The sequence below is a fragment of the Petaurus breviceps genome, unplaced genomic scaffold (genome assembly GCF_028583685.1).
Source record: "Petaurus breviceps papuanus isolate PSGF00001 unplaced genomic scaffold, PetGlider_PUasm1.0 189, whole genome shotgun sequence".
NCBI lineage: Eukaryota > Metazoa > Chordata > Mammalia > Diprotodontia > Petauridae > Petaurus > Petaurus breviceps.
In genome coordinates this window covers 15,889,426-15,904,168 of record NW_027185809.1, presented here as the reverse complement: position 1 = coordinate 15,904,168, position 14,743 = coordinate 15,889,426, and positions in this window count along the sequence as shown.

The following is a 14,743-nucleotide window of genomic DNA, read 5'->3' as shown; positions in this document are numbered from 1 at the left end:
AAAGAATATTGGAAAGAATCTTTATGTAAGATATAAATCTGCACAAACCCGAAATTGTCACATCTCCTATGGAAGGAGTTTTGAAAATGGTGGTGGCAAGTACTTTTTTTAAATAAAGAGAAAGGAGTTTAAAATTTGGAAAAACTAAATGAATGAACACGTGCTCTTGTGGAAATACGTTTTGAAAATTTCCACATGAATGTATTTTCTGGGGAAGAAAGCAATAATGGCATAAAGGGAAATGAAAGAATTTTTCTGTGCTTGGGAACCAACCTTATTACTTATTTTGTACCCTATTTTCTCTATGTGCAATATGACAGGAATATCTTCTATTTAGTCAATCAACTTACCTACAAGTATTTATGGAAACTGGAAAAAACAACTTCTTTGAAAAAAAATCTAGTCAGAGCATTCTGGACTGGTTTTTAACTTTTAAAAGCAAAAATATTTCTTCACCAAAAATGCAATGCTAAAAAGTGATCAGGTAGACCACTTGCTGGAAGAATGCTGCTTTCTGTAGGCTACATGCCAACTTGGCCCTCCCAAGTAGCTCCCAAAAGTGCAGTGCTGGGCTGGCCCCTCAGCACTTCCTCTTTTTTGGACTCTGTCTTATATCATCCTCCCCACTCTGGTACGTTCTACTAGTTTCATTACCTGTGTTCACTCCCTGAGGTCCTAAATGTCCCTGTGCAAGATGGGTACCCAGCAGGGCTCTTTCCCAGTGAGGGAGAGTGCCAGAGGGAAAGGGTTGACCTGTCAACATGCTATCTGAACACCACTGGTCTCCACCTGGCCTAAAGAAATATTCAATATAGAAAGCACAGAAGACCCAGATTTAGGATCTTTCCATTCCCTGTGGGGGAGGTTCTTTCGGTATCTGGCTCTAGCCCAGAATGGTTCAGACTTTGCAGAGGTACTCTTTTTGAGCCATTGAGAATTAATCTCCTTATTTTAAGCTGTTTGAAAAATCAGCGACATGGAATATAATCAGGGGTATGGAATGTTTGTCTCTGAATCACATCACCCTGAACGTGGTCACTGGTACATGCCTCCTTCTCTTTCTCCACCAGAATGGAGTAATGGAATTGTAATATATAGGGAACCCTTGAGAAAGATGTTATATAATCACAAAGTGACATTAACATTCTCCCAAGATGCTCTTGTAAGGGAATTGTAATGAGTTTTTCTGTCTCCACAAGGCAAGATTAAACTATATCTTTGCAACTCAGTTCTGTCACTAGCTCAAGTGATATGAGTAACCTCTCTGTACCTGTTTCATCTGTCAAATGAGGAGGTTCCATCTCTAAGGTTCCTTCCGGCTCTAAGTCTATAAACCTATATATGACATATAAAGGGGAAGGGAGGGAGAAGTAAATGTGAGTGTGGGTGCACTTTGTCATATGGAGATTCACTGCTTTCATTTGCTAGGGCATCAGTAGCTGAATGAAGACCTCTCTGGATCTGTGAACCAATAGAAACTCAGCTATTATCTTTGCTTTACTTTGTTTGGCCACTGGAGAGCAGCATAGTTTGGGAAAAGGTTTAATCTAGCTAAAAAGAGAGATACTAAAACCCTTAGGGTTAAATTGCTGCATTTCCAAGTTCCCCTTTCCACCCCACCTCCTATTTCCCAGTGGAATTCTATCAAAAGAAATTACCAAAATTAGAACTTAAAAAAAGTCATAGTGAGCATATTAGTAGGAAGTAATCTGTGATCAGTTTGACCAAATGCTGGTTGCTTGGCTGTTCTACTTCTACACAGCTCTACCAGATCTGTTGATTACAAATCTAACCTCAGGCCCCATTCTTCCATTCTATTGACATAAAGCTATTAGGGTATAGCTCAGAAAGCTCCTCCCTTCCCCATGTATCCCTTACCCTTGCCAAAACCCAGGAAACCTAGTTAGGGGACAACTAAACAAATGCCACTATAGAACTCTGTATGGAAAACTTGGCATTTAATTAATATTTATTGTTTTATATGTTGTTCTGTAGTTTAACTCTGGGTATGGCAGCACTGTCTAATCCTATCTAATGGTTAGCTGAGAGATTTGGGCAATCCAACAATTTATGGGACGTCAAGCAGTTCTTCCCAGCCAACTCCTCATGGCCGCTGAATAATTGATGCTTGATAATCTCTTTGCATAAAGCCAGTGTCAGTGAGCAGGTGCATGCATCAAAGCGCCAGCCTGTCTTCTCTAAGCTCACAGGGAGTAGCATATGGGGGCTCACTGCACATGCATCTCAGGCTTATTGTCATGCCCTTCAGCTCTGTCTCTGCCTTCCCTGGAGGATCTCATACTTGCCTCCCTTTCAAAGTCCCAGCTGCTTCTATTATCCTAACAATAAAAACATATGCTAAACAGTATCTAAGCCTTGAAATCAAACCTTGAGGTCTATTTCCATTGCATTAGCCTGAATCTGACTGCAGCTTGATTTGTTTTTCATTTTCAAAGAGGACCAAAGACTTCACAGGTGATGCCTTGACTTTTTAGTGAATTGGATTTAAGTGAGGCAGAGTTGTACAAAGTCCAGTGTCTTCCATCTCTCTTCCTGAGAGTTAAAGTTCAGTGACAAGACAAAAGTCAAGATGACAAGATTGCCCAGGATGCAATAAGTGACCTTGGTGTTTTCTAAGTGACCAGACTCTTAAGTGCTCCACAGCCCCTGCTGAATACCGCCCTCAAGGCTGTTAGAATAAATTGTTCTCAACTGCCCATCTTGTTAGGGAAAGTCTTCACATGCTTGGGGTAGACATCCCCCAAACTCACCAATGGTTTGAGGCCTGTTGCTTACCTTTAACCTGGTTTAGCCCATCTGCCAAGACAGTTTTACAGGGGTGTGGCCACGGTGCAGCTACAGCTTCTTGGAGCCGCATGTCAGAGGTGGGCAGTGTGATGAGCAGAACTGAAAGGGGCTTAGCAAGCACTCACGCCACAGATGCTACTCCTCCTTGAATACCTTAGAGATGAGAGAAAAGAGGGTCCCTGGATGTCACGGGCTCATAAATGTTTCAGTGGCAACAAAGCAGAGAGAACTATGTCCCTTAAAGAGTCCATTAACCTTTTTTATTCAGTCATTAAATAACCATCAACTGTCTATGATGTACTAGGCACTGAGATGCAAAGACAAAATGAAATAGTTTCTGCCCACAAAGAACTTACTACTGGGGTGGAACATATATCAATCAATACAAAATCTATATAAAGTAATTGGGGAAGAAGCTGGGAAAAGGCACAAGCCATGGGAGGGAATGGGTGGGAAGAGGGAAGAATTCTTGTAAGGAACCAGCTTCAACCCTCAGAGAAGCTAGGAATGCTAAAAGGCCTGTGTAGAGGAGATGAGAGATGGGATATGGTATGCTAAGAATGACTGTAAAATCACAAGATCACAGGTTTAGAACTAGAAGGCACTTGGTTGTTGTTCGGTTGTATTTGACTCTTTGTGATCTCATTTGAGGTTTTCTTGGCAAAGGTACTGGAGTGGTTCACCATTTCTGTTGCAGGTCGAGGCCTGCCTCAAAAGAATTCGACCACTCCAGCTTTCAATACAAGAATCTGAGCAATTTTATGGGGGAAAGATAGACACTTTTATACAGAAAGACTGTGGGAAGATCTGGATGGGGCCAGGTATAGACAGTGAAAGGGCGGTTAAAAGGATTATTGACTAGGATGGGCCAGATACTTCAGGTGAACCAGAGATCTGGGCTATGTGGAAAAGTCCAGGGGCTTTTCCTTTTTGGAGTCCAGATCCCAAAGACATGGTCTTTTCCTTTTAGAGGTTCAGATCCCATCCCCATCATTTCCTTTTCCAGCTGATTTTACAAAGGAGTAAATAGGCAAACAGTTAAGAGACTTGCCCAAGGTCACAGTATCTGAGGTCAGATTTGAACTCAGGAAGATGAGTCTTCCTGACTCCAGGTCAAACTTCATCACTTAGCTAACTCAGAAGGGACTTTAGAGGTCATCCAAACCAATCTTCTCAGCCTAGCACATGTTAATTAATGTTTATTGATTGCTTGGCAGATGAGAAAACTAAGAGCTTAAATGATTTGCCCAGTAGTAAGTGATAGAATTGGAATTCAAAATCAGGTCCTTTGATTCTAAATTCAACCTTTTTTCCAAATTTCAAAAGACCTACCGGTAGCAGATTTCAGAGGGTTCAGATGGATTTGATGCACTAAAATTCTGCAGGAAAATTCAATAGAAAAACAAAACTATTTTGGAACCTGAGGATTTTGAGTATCTGGCAACATAGAGGACAGAGAGCCATTCCAGTTAAGGGCCTGAGAGAGAATCACTTTGGGAGAAGTTTTTTCCCCATGCAGTCATCTCAAGCAGTCATTTACATAAGATTCTCAAAGGAGTATGGAAGTGGGGGTGAGGGGACCATAAACCAAAACAAAACCTGATCACCCTAAGGGAACTTGGAATGGCTTCCAGGGGGAAGGTCTTTTGAGGCATGAACAATTAGCTAAAAGGTCTTCTCTCATTTCCTTATATCAACCTTCTCAAAGTTTGGTTAAAGGAGACAAATAGTAATATACAGTTACAGCATTTTATCCCTTATTCCCTTAAGCTAGAGAACTTGTGCAAGGAATCAGGAGACCTAGGTCCTAACTGATGAACAGAGAGAACAGAAGACTTTAAATACATTTTAGAACCAGCCCAATTCAGGGCAAAAATTATAATTACAAGGAATTGATGAGGTGTCAACCTAAAACATCTGTGGTTTCTTTATCATTAACATGCCATAACATAATACATGCCCCACAAAATATTTAGATAAGAAAAGGTCCCATTATTCAAGATAGCATCTTAGGTTCAGAGTCTTATTCTTAGAAAAAAGAATGTTCCCAAGTTGGCCCTGGAAGAGATATTCTCTGAGTTTACTAAGAGAACAAAGAAGCTGTTGGGTCTGTTTGGCTCCTCCGGAAAGGAGTATGTCCCAAGATAAGGGGAAATCCTACTTTTAGCCTTATCTGGTCTCTGGAGTTGCTGACACAGAAAGAGGCATTTTAAAGTAAAGCAAAGGAGTCTGATTAATTGAGACTTTGGTCAAAAATATGACATTGATAATTATTAAATATCATATTTTGGCCAAAGTCTGAATTAATCAAACAAACTGCTTTCCCTTGGGGCTAGAGATAGGATTTCCCCTTATCTTGGAAGAAAAACAGATATCCTGAGACCATAAAATGTAAATGGACCCTGCTACATTTGTTGTCAATTTGCATTTACAACCAAGGAACTCTTTTCTACATATAGATGGTAACAAATGGAAGTCATAAAGTTTTGTGACATGGTCATCCTGAATTGCAATGGTTCTAAAATGTATAAAAAGTCTTATGATTCCTCTGTTCATCATCAGTCAGGACTAAGATCTTGGCCCCTTGTACAAGTAATGCTAGCCTTAAGGGAATAATGAATAAATAATGTAATTTTATATTACTATTTGTTTGTCTCCTTTAACCAAACTTTTTCTAGAGGCCGACAATATTTAATGATTATCACTGACCAAAGGTAATACCTTCAAAACTCAGTTTCTATGGGAGTCAAAGAGGAAAAACTGCCAATCTTAAACCAAGGCTCATTGGGCTTTTATCATTCTCTAGCTGAAAACATTTAACACTCCAGCTGCAGTGAGTAAATTGCCCTTTCAACATCTCCAGTAGCAGGAGGTAGAAAAAGACAACAGCTGTTTAAGAGCAAATCCAGAGGACCAATATATCCTGGATAAAAAAATAAAAACCCTAGTGAAAACTGTACTTTTTTTTTTAAGGTGGTTGCTTTTGTCCCAGTAAAATGTTATCAAAAACTTACAGATTGAAAAAGTATTGAAAGGTAAAGGAATAGGCCTTCAGATGCAAAACAGACATTACTCATCCTAGAATAAATGAGAGATTTAATTGCAAGTGAAGAAGCCAGCTAATAAAACCACGAATCTTCCTCCAGGGCATAGTGTTTTCACTCAGTTATCCCTAACCAATCAGGATTCACTGGTCTCCTGGTCTACCTATGGAAGATACCACATCCTGACAAGAACCCATCCAGCAGCCATTGCAACTGAGTTCTTGCTTACTCTTTCCCTCCCTAAAGATCCCATTGAGTCCACTGGCTGATTTTTGAAAGGAAGCACACTGGTGGGGTCTCATGATCTAGTCAGTGTTTGGGGGGATAGCCACCCCTAAAGTTACCCCTAGAGCCCTCCAATAGAGTAGTAACAATCACTCTTCTGGGGATCCAACTGGCTAACAATGGTGTAAGTCTGAGTGAGCGATCCCTGTACGATGTAAGATATAAGCTTATATAATATGCATTATATAAGAAAGCATAGCGGACAGAGACAAATAAGAACTTCAGTTCCATTAATGCATTGTTGGTAGAGTTGTGAACTGATCCAACCATTTTGGAGAGTGATTTGGAACTATGCCCAAGGAGCTATAAAAATGTGCATACCCTTTGACCCAGCAATACCACCTCTAGGCTGTGTCCCAAAGAGATCATAAAAATGGGAAAAGGACTCACACAAAAATATTTATAGTAGCTCTTTGTGGTGGCAAAGATTTAGAAATTGAAGGGATACCCATTGATTGGGGAATGGCTGAACAAGTTGTGGCATATAAATGTAAATGGAGTGCTATAAGAAATGATGAGCAGGCAGACTTCAGAAAAACCTGGAAAGACTTAAATGAACTGATGCTGAGTGAGATGAGCAGAACCAAGAGAATATTGTACACAATTACAGCCACATTGTGCAATGACTAGCTTTTATAGACTTAGCTCTTCTCGGCAATGCAAGGTTCTAAGATAACTCCTGATGGAAAACGCTATCCACATCCAGAGAAAGAGTCATGGAGTCTGAATGCAGATTGTAGCATACTGTTTGTTTTATTTCGTCTTTTTCGTGGTTCATCTCATTGGTTCTAATTCTTCTTAACATAACTACTGTGAAAATATGTTTAATATGAATGTATATGTAGAGCCTATATCAGATTGCATGCTGTCTTGTGGAAGGAGGAGGGAAGACAGGCAGAAAAAATTTAAAACTCAAAAGATTGTGGAACTGAATATTGAAAACTAAAAATAAATAAATACATTTTTTTAATTTAAAAAAAAAAAGAAAGACCTTTGGTTCCCCCAGGACTTCCTTGATCTGGGCAGCTGGTAGGGTGTTAGACCTGGAGTCAGGAACACTATCTATCTGAGTTTAAATCTGGCCTCAGACTTTCACTAGGTATGTGACAACAGGCAAGTCACTTAACCCTGCTTGCCTCAGTTTCCTCGTCTATAAAATGAGCTGGAGAAGGAAATGGCAAACCACTCCATTATGTTTGCCAAGAAAATGGGGTCAGGGAGAGTCAAACACAACTGAAAAACAATTGAACAACAACAAAAAAAGTTAAAATAAAAAACTTCCAAAGACATCAAGAAACTGAATTAATTCATAATTTGCTCAAAAAAAATTATTTTTGCAAAGTGAAGTTTTTAATTATACTACTGCTTAGAGTAAGACAAATAGGTAAAATTCCAGCTTTCAGATGTAATTCCTAAGTCTTAACCACTGAGGTAGCTTGGCTTTGCCAACCTAGTTGGAGCCCTTCAGTTTGACTGCTATATTTGGGTAGTTCCTTGTTCTATTCTCTCCTGATTTGGGGGTTGGGTGTGAAAGTGGTAGTGGGAGGAAGCTGGGTTATGCAGTACCCTAGCCTAAGCTGCTACTTTCCCTTGGCAACTTGTAACTTACTAGGATATGTAGGTGGGTTCTGAATAAACTCCAACAAAATTCGGAAATAAGAGTAGCTCATGGAGACTCTGAGTTCTCTGACTGTTCCCCAATTCAGCTCCTGCTGAGTATTATGTCTCCCAAACAGTACTTTAGCCAAGGAATCTCTCTATAATCCTTCCTAAACTGTTAGTAATCAGATCTGATCAGAATTCATGGCCCATGTGTGTGGCTTTTTTTTTTTTATACAGTGTGCTGTTTTATTTACCTACCGATAAATAAATTTCAGTGAAGAGCAACAGATTAAAACAAAAAAAAATTTTTAAACCTTGTGTTCACTGGTTTAACACTGGTAACTAGTGGTAAAGAAAAAATGATATATGCTACAGTTTAGGGACAAGCCTTCCAGAAACAATGTTATTAATTGGATTATTCTAAGTCTAAGCATTTCTGCTTAGAATTCAAATAAACAGAAACCCATCTTGCCTTTGAAAATCTCTCTTTCAAACAAGTCATTTCCATTTATAATTTATAGTATGCCCAAAGAAAGACAAAATTCCAGTCAAGGTTAAGCAACCCAGCCCTTCTCAGTCTTGGTGGATGCTTGGGACCATGAGAGTAGCCACACCCTAATAACTTATTGACCAGATCTTGATGGCCTTAATACAGAAGTTAAATGTCACTGTGTCCTTGTTGCATGGTCTCACTGAGCTAGGGAAAAGTAAGCCTTCTTTTTAAATGTTCAGTGATTTAATTCAAGGCATTGGGTTCTGCCTACTTGACTGGATTAGTTCATATTACCCAGGATTCTCTGAAATCTTTGTTTTCATCATCTTTTAAGGTACAATAAAACTCCAATATTCATATACCACAATCTGTTCGATCATTGCCCTTTAGATGCGCATTCCCTTAGATTTTCGTTTTTTCTTTTCTTTTGTCATCTCTTTAAAGAGGGACTTTAGGGTCTGGGCCAGAGTAGTCTGATGGCTGATGTCCTACACTTGTCATTTCTATTCCCTGGGTATTCCACGGTGTCCAATGAGACCAATGGTCTTCAGTAGCAATAGGATTTTAAAAGAAAAATTAAAAGGCAGCTAGGTAGTGCAACAGATAGAACACTGGACCTGGAGTCAATCAATCAATCAATCATCAGTGAACCCATTAAGCACCTACTATGAGCCTAGCATCGTACTAAGAATTAGGAACAGAAAAACAGGCAAAAGAGAATCCCTGTCCTCAAGGAACTTACCATCTAATGAGGGAGACAACATGTAAGCAAATACATACAAAACAAACTATAAACAGGATAAATAGGAAATAATTAACAGAGGGCTGGAGCTAGAATTAAGAAGGTCTGAGGAAGGCTTCCTGTAAAAGGTGAGATTTTTGTTGGGACTTAAAGTTAGGGAGGTCAGTAGTCACAACAGAGAAGGGAGCACATCCCAGGCATGGGGGATTGCCAGAGAGAATGCCAGAGTTGAAACATGGTGTGTCTTTTTCATGGAACAACCAGGAAGGCAATGTCACTGGGTCCAAAAGCCCAAAATGTGTCAGGTAGTAAGATAGAAGAAAACTGAAAAGATAGAAGGGGGATAGGTTATGAAGGGCTTTGAGTGCCAAACAGGGTATTTTGTATTTGTTCCCACAGGCAGTAGAAAACTACTTGAGTTTTTGGATAGGAGAAAGACAAGATTGGACCTGTGCTTTAGGAAAATCGCTGTAGTGGCTGAATAGAAAATGGATTGGAGTGGGGAGAGACTTGAGGTAGGCAGACCCACCAACAGGTCGTTGCAATAACCGATGCATGAGGGCCTGCACGAGCATGATAGCAGTGTCAGAGGAAAGCAGGATAGGCCTTGGCTACAGCTTGGATGGGGGGAGGGTTGGGGGGGTGGGAGACAGTGATGAATCCAGGACCAGGATGGCTACTAGGCTGTGAGCCTGAGGGCCTGGGAGAATGGTGTCCTCTACAGGAATAGGGAAGATAGGTGTTGAAGGGGAAAGAGAATGGATTCTGTTTGAATATATTGAGTTTAAGGTGCTGAAAACCTAAGTTCAAATCAGGCCTCAGATACAGTGTGTCCCTGGGCAAGTCACTTAACTCCATCTGCCTCAGTTTTCTCAACTCTAGAATGGAGAATAGCACCTAGGGTCATCATAAGGATCATTTAAGTATCAAATGATATATGTAAAGCTCTTAGCACAGTGCTTGGCACATAGTAGGTATCTAGTAAGTACTTGTGTCCTATTGTGTGGTGGGGGAACTAAAATCTAGAGAAGGTTACCTTAGATTGTCTGGTAGACAATGGGGGAATGGCTGAACGAATTGTGCCATATGAATGTGATGGAATGTTGTTACACCATAAGAAATGATGAAAGACATGATTTCAAAGAATCCTGGATACTGTGAACCGAGGCAGAGTGAAGTGAGCAGAACCAAGAGGACAATTTATACAAAAAGACAACAACAGTATAACAAAAAATAACTTCGAAAGATCGAAGAACTCTGATCAATGAAATGACTGTTATCTCCAGAGGACATATTTGGAAGCACATTACCCACCTCCTGATAGAGAAGTGAGGTACACAAGGTGCAAAAAGATATATCTTTGGACATGGATATTGTGTGCATTCATTTTACTTGAATGCTTATTTATTATGAAGGTTTCTTCCACCTCCCTTTGTTTCTCTGAGCTAGGAGAACAATGGTTGGGAGGTATTGGAGCAGCAAAATGATGAGAAGAAGAGGGTCATTGATATTTTTTAATGGATATAAGATAACAAAAAGAAGTTCAGAAGAACAGACAAGGACAGTTTCAAAAGTAACATGCAAAATTTATTGTATAGTTTTGCAAGCAATGTAATTAGGAGATTCAAGATTTCATATAGAATCTTCTTTTTATGTTCTGTTGTGTGTATGAAAATGCTTTTTTTCTTTTTTAAGTTCAGAAAAAATGTTTAAACATAAAAAGGAAATAGATTAAGAGAATAAAAATGTCAAGGATGTTGGGGCGGCCAGGTGGCCCAGTAAGAGCGCCAGCCCTGGCGTCAGGAGACCTGGGATTGGTTCCGGCCTCAGATACTTAGCACCCGCATAAAATAACTGGCCGTGTAACCTTGAGCAAGTTACTTAACCCCAATTGCTTATTTTAAAAAATGTCAAGGATGTTATAATATTTTGCAGTTTTTATGTTAGCATTCTCAAATAGCAATATCTATGTTATACACTCAAAAACATTTTACCTAATAAGAGTTCTTGTGATTTCACAAGAAAGTTCTTGTCATATTTATTCCAATCAAGTGGAGTTAGTCTTATTCTGGTCTCCAGTATAAAAAATGTTTTTTCACTATACTCAATATTCACCTAATCTGATGTGTCTTTAAATCCAACTTTTTTTTTTTAAGCAATTGGGGTTAAGTAACTTGCTCAAGGTTACACGGCCAGTTATTTCTGGGTGTGGTGCTAAGTATCTGAGCCTGGATTCGATCCCCTAGGTCATCCCGACACTAGGGGCCAGTGCTCTTACTCACTGAGCCACCTGACTGCCCCTAAATCCAACTTTTGACTGTAGTTCACATCACACCTTTGTTTGTTTTGGAGACACCATGAGCTCATAGCCTCAAGATCTTCCAACTCACAAGTTCTCCTCATTAATGATTTATTTTCAGCACTTTTGCAAAATGCCTTCTGCTATTCCTGTCACCTGTTGTGTTTGTTACCACTGACTGATGAAGTAATAGGATTATGTAAAGGCTGATGACAATGTCAAAATGACTGTCTCCTTTGGTATCTGTCTCCCTACTGGTCCCCTTTTCCCTCTCTCCTTCCCTTTCTTCCCTGTTCCTGATCCAGCATGATACGCTTGAGAGCCAGAAATTGTTGTACAGTCATGTCCAACTCCTTGTGACCTCTTTTAGGGTTTTCTTAACAAAAATACTAGAGTGGTTTGCCATTTCCTTCTCCAGCTCATTTTATAGATGAGGAAACTGAGGCAAACAGGGTTCAGTGACTTGACCAAGGTCACACAGCTAGTAAGTGTCTGAGACCAGGTTTGAACTCAGAAAGTCTTTCTGACTCCAGGTCCAGCACTCTATCCACTATGCCTCCTATCTGCCCCAAGGACAGAAGTTACTATAGTTCAGGATGGGAGCAACCTTTGTAAATCTCTCAATTGCTGCCCTGCTGCCCTGCATTCTCACTCTTATTGTCTGGTAGCTGTTTTTTAATCTGTTTCACATGCCACGAAAGGGAGGATGCTTGGGGCTATCTGCCAGTAATATAACCTTAGGTTTCTTTTGAAATGTGTTTTATACCAAAGGGGAGCAGTCCATTCTACCATATCCAAAACAGACTTCTTTGACTTCCCTACTGCCCAAGGATATAAGCATGTTCTTATCACTGGATACCTCCCTCTGGGAATATTATAGTGTTATAATCAACTTTGCAACTTCTGTCTCCAAAATAAGATCAAAGAAACCTCACCAATACAAGAAGGTTACATTCATAACATCCAGCTGGGTAAGGTGATAGTACAAAAATTGTCTTTTAGGGGCAGCTAGGTGATGCAGTGAGCAAAGCATTGGCCCTGGAGTCAGGAGGACCTGAGTTCAGATACTGCCTCAGACACTTAACACAAAAAAACTAGCCCTGTAACCTTGGGCAAGTTGTTTAACCCCAATTGCCCTCCAAAAGGCAAAAAAAAAATTTGCCTTTTGCCTCAGTGAAGAGGACCATGCTATATCCTGTTGACAATACCTCCTACCATGCTAAAAGTAGCAGAAATTACTTTCTGGATTTAAGCTTTCTCCTGCAAACTGACTGCTACATCTCCAGACCCAATTCAGAACTTAAGCCATAAATCATACTGTTCTGGCTTTTAAAAGAAGGGAGTCTGGGGGGCGGAGTAGAAGCAGAACCTCCCTGCTGCTCTGGCTTCCACCTACCCCAATCCATGTAAAAAGGGCACTCTGAACAAACTTTGGAGCTGCAGAACCCACAAGATGACACAGAGAAGCTAACCTCCTGGGGCTGTCCAACAGGAATCGGCCAGCTAAGTGCTCTGAGAGCCAAGCCCAGCCCCACACTAAGGCTTTAGCCCCAGGGCAGGCCTGAGCAGCCCAAGGGACTCCAGGTCAGCAGCAGCTGTGGCCGTTTCCAGATTTATCAACACATAGATGCAAAGGACAAAGTGAGAGGTCAGTGCAGTCTGGACTTTGGGACCCAGGAAGTGGGAGTGCATAGCTTTTGCCCCTGGGGCGAGAAGCTGCTGAGATGCTGGCACAGCCAGCCAGCACCTCATGGCAGCTTCAGCTCCTGGCCTGCAGAGTGTAGGGGGACCAAGCACCAGTCTGAGGGGTAATCACTCTTGCTTTAACCTGCTTGGATCTGGATTGCAGTCTAGGGTGGAAGTCCTGGGATGTGTGTCCAGCTTGCCAGAGCATGTGGAGACCTCAGAGAAGGCACCCATCTAATACCTCTGGAAGCTGAAAAAACCCCAGCATTTGGGACTAAAGCTCCCCTGTCTGGTGGCAGAGTCCTACTGTGGCAAAAAGCCCAGGGGTCAAGTGACTGAAGGGCAACATGACCAGGCAAAGGAAACAAAGCAGAGAGAAGATTCCAACATTAGACTCCTATTCTGGGGACAAAAAGGAGCAAAGCATGGAACAGGAGGAAGACAGTGAAGTCAGAACTCCTGCACCAAAAGCTTCAAAGGAAAATATGAGCTGGTTACAGGCCATAGAGGACCTTAAGACGCAGATAAGAGAAGGGGAGGAAAAATTGGGAAGAGAAATGAGAACAATGCAAGAAAATTAAGAAATGAGAGTCAACAGCCTGATTGAGTGTAGCAGCAAGCACCCCAGCATCCCCAGGGTAGCTGCCAACACAGGTTCTTGGATCTGCTTTGATAAAGGAAATCAACTCAAAAATGGGTTAGCAAGTTTACTTTAATCAGTCAAACATATATCATTTACTTAGTTCAGGGGAAAAAGGTCAGCACCCCAAACTTCAGAGTATACAGACAGAATTATCAAGACAGAGAAACAGATCAAGCAGACAGGTCTCCAAACTGTCCAACCATTACATCCATACAAAATCACAGTTACCATCAACATCTGGGTTTTTCAAAGCCAGGGGGCTCTCAACAACAGCTTCCCAGAGTCTCATCTGATCAAATCACAGAACACTTCTCAAAGTGAGCCCCAAAGCAAAGCCTCACATCAGGGATTATATAGCCTTCTCCTGGGTCAGAGAATGTAACCACCCTCTTGACCCACTGCCCAATCACACAGCATCAAGGTGTGGGCATTCCTGAAAACCAAACCTCCTGCCACAGGCTCCATGTGACCACATTCAGCCTATCAGGAGGCAGAGTATATTTTCAAATAAAGGAAGGTTCTCAGAGTCTCTTCAGCCTATCAAAGGGCCTAGGGGCAGGGAAGATCTTTAAATTTGCATTTCCATTACACTGAGGACAATCATACCTTAAAAAATAGAGTAACTCAAATGGCAAAAGAGGCTCAAAAAGGCAATGAGGAGAAGAATGCCTTAAAAAGTTGAATTTGCCAGATGGAAAAGGAATCTCAAAAGCTCAATGAGGAGAATCATTGCTTCAGAATTAGATTAGAGCAAATGGAAGCTAATGACTTTATGAGAAATCAAGATGCTATTAAACAAATCCAAACAAATGAAAGAATAGAAGGCAATGTGAAATATCTCATGGGAAAAACCACTGACCTGGAAAATAGATCCAGGAGAGAGAATTTAAAAATTATTGGACTACCTGAAAGCCATGATCAAAGTAAGAACCTAGAAATCATCCTCCAAGAAATTCTCAAGGAAAACTGCCCTGATGTTTTAGAACCAGAGGGCAAAACAAAGGTTGAAAGAATCCACTGATCACCTCCTGAAAAAGATCCCAAAAAGAAAACTCCTAGGAATATTATAGCCAGGTTCCAGAATTCCCAGATTAAGGAGAGAATATTACAAGCAGCCAGGAAGAAACAATTTGAATATTGT